Consider the following 5,480-nt stretch of genomic DNA (forward strand, 5'->3'; position numbering starts at 1 on the left):
CGCACAGATGGAGGGGGTATAAGTTGCCAGAGGAGGTAGTTGAGGCAGATATTATAACAACATGTAAAAGACATTTGGACAGGTCCATGGATTTGCAAGGTTTAAAGGGATATTTGCCAATCGTGGGCAGATGGGACTAATGTACATGGGGCATCTTGATCAGCATGGGTAAGTTGGGCTGAAGGGCCTGCTTCCACACTGTGAGAATGGCAGGGTAAGCTCAAGAGGTCAACAGGCCTACTGTTCCTGTTCCTGCTTTGTATGTAAACAGAGGGCGCAGCTTCGGCAGTAGGTTTCTGGGGGCAATTTTAACTGCATGACCACTTATTCCTAGCATGGCTTCATGGCTTCATATTATGCCGCAACTCTACCACAGTGACAAGCAGTTAAATCAGATCTCCAAAAACCAATCTAAACCATTCTATATGATTAGCTTCTGGGCTTAGTGTTATTTTTGCACTGCTATTTGTAGAAACAATTCTGTAATGGAATAAATACATTTAATGGGGTGGCACTATTATGTAGTGGTAGAGTTGCTCCCTCACAGCGCCAGAGACCTGGGTTCGATCCTGACTTTGGGTGCTGCCTGCATGGAGTTTGTATGTTCTCCCTATGACAGTGGGTTTTCCCAGGGTGCTCCAATTTCCTCCCACACTCCAAAGACATACAGCTTTGTAGGTTGATCGGCATTGGTAAAAACAGTGTCCATAGTGTGTAGGTTAATGTGGGATCCCTGGTCGGCGCTGCCTCAGTGGGCCGAAGGGCCTGTTCCTGCACTGTATCTCTAAACTAAATGAAAATCAGGCCTGAAGTTTGTTTTAAGATCAGTCAGGCAGTCTGTGTTGCCGGCTGGGACCGACATACCTTGTCCGAATAGAAAGGGAGAGATAAGCCAACTTCAATCGGGATCAGCTTTATCATGTCTCCAATGTTCAGAAATAATTTTAAATACATTTAAATAACTTTCTGACAAAAACAAAAGTTTAACATCAGTGAATCCAAAGGAAACATTTTAAATGTCAGTAAATATTTAAAAATGTGAGCCAGCCTCGATCCTCTGCACTTTGCTTACAGTTACAACAGATCCAGAGCTGACACCATTTCCCTGGCTCACATCTCACAGAGTTCACATCTCTGGAACACCTAGACAGCAAGGACATCGATGTCCAACTCCCATTTATTGACTAGGAGTCAACAGGCCCATTCCTGTTCCTGCTTTGTATGAGTAAGTGGGACCTTTATGCATCTAAACAGAGAGTACAGCTAAGGCAGTATGTTTCTGGTGACATATGTTCTATGTTCTAAAGCCCTGTAATCTTTACCATTTTAAACTTTACTGATTCTGGGTTTTTTCCCCCAGTTGGGCTGAAGGGTCAGTTTCTGTACTGTATGACTCTATGACGCCGATTCAAATAACTGTAAATGGAAAAGTCTGCGGCAATGAAATATATCTTTCAGAGCTGTTGTTTATTTCCATGTAGTTAGATCACCAGAAGATCGTGTACTGACTCATGCCTTCATCTTGGCCTCTGTCATAAGCGTTTGACCTTCAAAATGACCACTGTCGCCAGATGTAGCAATAAAGAATGCTCTGTTTGGTTGGTGGGAACCTGTATGTTTAGAACAACAGAATTCCAATCAATTTTTTCCAGGTACTTAACTGTGGCCCAAACTTGTTCACGCACTTTCAAAATATATGTGGAGTGATTCTGGCTCCATCATAATACCAGACACCTTTGTTATTTTTAGTCTTTTTCTGGCTTTAAAGAGCAACAAAGTTGTCAGGTATTATTATATTTGATGGTAGGCTTTTCTGACATGTCTGATTCTCTTCATGGGTCCTGGTTACTTCAAGCTGTAACTGTTTTTACAACATGTAGATTTGATCTCCAAAGCCTGATGTTCAAATTGGGAGAGAAAGCAACTGAAATATTGAATTGGGTTTGAAAAGGAGTGAAAGAAATAGGACCAGCTTATTTTTCACAAAGGAGAATGAACAAAGGTATTCTTGAAGGTGCCCTTTTCAAATATCACTAAATGTGAAAAGATTCCAGATACATGTAAGTCACTGTAGTAATATACAGATCATTTACGATTAAAAAAAATACTTTCTATTTATATAATTCATCATAATACTTTTAAGATTCCTGTTCCAAAAGGTCACAAAGTGCTGGAGTAAGTCATGGATAGGTGATATGGATAGGTGGAGCACATGGATAGGTGATATTTCGGGCACAGAAGGGTCCCAACCAGAAACGTCACCTATCCAAGCATGTTCTCCAGAGATCCTGCCTGATCCACTGAGTTACTCCAGCACTTTTTGTCCTTTTGTGTAAACCAGCATCTGCAGTTCCTTGTTTCTACTGTTGCATAAGGTAGTGTGTTTACTTCACAGCCTCATAATCAACAATAAGATCAATGCTAAAAAAAAGCAGTGGGATACTAAACAGGCAGCTCAACGGATAATGTCTCCTCATCATCCCCCGAGCAGAACCTTCTGTGAGAAAGGAAACCTTTCTTTATGTTGCCTCGCTTGCGAAAGTAGAGATGGTTTTATGACAGTGTGGCAGGAGGACATTTGGCCACTAAATCTATGCTGGCTCCCAGCAGAGCAATCATCAGTGCCATGCTCTCGCTCCTTATTTCCTTTGCTCTGTAACTTATTTTCTCTTTCACTTATTCTGAGAAGACCTGAGCCCTGCTGAACACTTCACTGGAGTGGCACCATCTGGAGAATCGGAACACAAGCGTGCATTTTAGACATTTTGAGCCCAGCCACATTAAACACCAACGCACCCACCACCTGATCAGCTCACTGCCCCAGGGTAGTAATGCTTTAACCTAATTCCCCTCATAAAGTTACTGCATTGAAATATTGTGGTCTTTACTAATGCACTGATTTATTAAGTGTGGTACTTCCATTCCGAGCTACGGTTCTTGGGGCAGGAAGTTTTATCCATTGAGACTGTGCTCCTGGTTTATCCTTCAGAAATGAAAGCAGCTTTGTGGAGAATGTTTCAGGACCAGACTGCTGAGCAGCAGGGAGAACATCTCCAGTTTTTCCATGGTCGTGCATTGCCATCTTGTGGAATTTAAGAGTTGCTGGTTAAGAGTCAAGTCAATAGTGTTTTATTGTCAGAAATAACTGCCGATGCTGGTTTAAACTGAAGATAGACACAAAAAGCTGGAGTAACTCAGAGGGACAGACAGATGCTGCCTGTCCCACAGAGTTACTCCAGCTTTTTGTGTTTTATTGTCATATGTCCCAGACGATTCTTATTTACAGCAACACCACAGAATATAGAATAGAATAGAATAGAATGTAAGAAAATAACTGCAGATGCTGGTACAAATCAAAGGTATTTATTTCACAAAATGCCGGAGTAACTCAGCAGGTCAGGCAGCATCTCATTCTCTCCTGAGATGCTGCCTGACCTGCTGAGTTACTCCAGTATTTTGTGGAATAGAATAGAATAGCCTTTATTGTCATCCAAAAACATGTTACCCACAATGAGAGGCAACAAAAAAGAAAGCAATAAAACACACAATCACAAAACCAACATAAAACAAAAAAACATCCATCACAGTGAGTCTCCTCCAGTCACCTCCTCACTGTGATGGAAGGCCAGAATGTCTTTCTCTTCCCTGCCATCTTCTCCCGCGGTCAGGCAGTCGAAATTGCCACGTTGGGGTGGTCAGGCCTCCTGACATTGAAGCCCCCGCTGGGCGGTGGAAAATCCCGTGGCCTATTCCAGGCCGCGCCGGATGGTGAAAGGTCCACAGCGGGCCGACCCAAGCCCCGCGATTCGGGCCGGTCGAAGACGCTGCCGCTGCCGGAGCTACCAAAGTCGGCCCCCACCCAGGGACCTGCGAGCTTCCGACATCCACAGGGCCCACGGCCCGTGGCCGAAGCCTCCGAAGGCGAGTCGCAGCCGCACTCGCAGCGCCACCGCAGCCTCCGAAGACAGCCAGCTTGCAGGTGGTGAACACAGTCTGCGGGCTCTGCGAACCAAACCCCTAGGTGGTCCCAGCTGGAGGCCGCCAGCTCCAGGTGTTTGGCCGATGGTAGGCCGCAGCGTGAACGGAGACACGACCCAGAAAAAAGGTTGCGTCTCCGTTCGGAAGAGACAATTTTTATAGATTCGCTCCCCCCCCCCGCACACACATAGTAGACAACCATAAAAAATATTACATCACATCCAACACTAACAATTAAGACAAAAAACAAAAAAACAAAAAGACAAACGGACTGCAGGTGAGCCGCAGCTGCTGCGCAGTGCTGCCACACGTGACTGAGAAAGCAGTAATAGTGCAAAAAGACAAAACCAATGTCCCCAAGTCTATGTAGTTCAGAGCTTACTTGGTTGTAGTGTTTAAAAGCCTGATGGCTGCTGGATTTATGCTAGAGTTTTTGGGGTAAATAAAGTTTCATTACTGTTTAACCTATTGTCCCGCGGCTGCCATCAATAATATGGTCTCTGTGGTATACGACTCTGTATCAGAAGGTTGTGGACTCAAGCCTCGCTCTAGTGACTTGAAACTTCAGCAAATAATCTCAGTTCCTCCTCCCTGCTGAAGGATTGTCACGAATAGCACGGAATTTCCTTCAGTTCGTTTTTACCATCTGAATGATCAAAAATCGATGCTGTGGTTCAGTGGGCAGCAATTCAGACAAAGAGTCAGATAATTGTAGATGTAAATCCTACTTCACTGACTTGAGCACAAAATGCACGTTGACAGTCCAGTCCAGTACTCCACATTTCATTCGTCATCTGTTGCCGGTCCTGTTTTTTTCTTGCCCAATCTTACCTCCAGTTCCCTCCCCTCCTTTCAGTCTGAAGAATGGTCACGACTCAAAACATCACGCATCCTTTTTCTCCAGAGATGCTGCCGTACCCGCTGAGTTACTCCAGTACTTTTACAATCATCTACAGGTCATTTCTACACCCTGAGAGAGAACTGTTGAGGTAATAAGAGATGGAGAAATTCAGTGGGTCTGGACAAAGGTTATCTGTCCATTTCCTTCCACTGATGCTGCCTGACTTGCTGAGTTTGTCCAGCACTTTGTTGCTCATGATTCCAGCATCTGCAGTTTCTTTTGTTTCTAAGTTGAGATGTGGGATAACTATGGACAACAATTGCAAGTCTTGAGCCTGTGCCAGCAACATCTGGGCCAGTGAGATGCCCCATCAAAAGCCATAGGCAGATGAACTGGATTTATTTCTGGGTTCCCCATGCAATATCAGATATCCACCCCCATTAATTCTCCAACCAAAACACTGAAGCCAACAACAATTGAGAATTGAAGATAAACACAAAATGTTGGAATATCTCAGTGGGTCAGCCGGCATCTCTGGAGAAAAGGAATAGGTGACGTTTAGGATCGGAACTCTTCTTCAGACTGGCAGACATCTTCAGAAGGGTTCGAACCCAAAACGACCAGTCTGAGGTACAGTGAAAAGCTTTTTTTTGTTACGTGC

This window comes from Rhinoraja longicauda, chromosome 10 (genome assembly GCF_053455715.1).
Source record: "Rhinoraja longicauda isolate Sanriku21f chromosome 10, sRhiLon1.1, whole genome shotgun sequence".
In the NCBI taxonomy this organism is placed as follows: domain Eukaryota; kingdom Metazoa; phylum Chordata; class Chondrichthyes; order Rajiformes; family Arhynchobatidae; genus Rhinoraja; species Rhinoraja longicauda.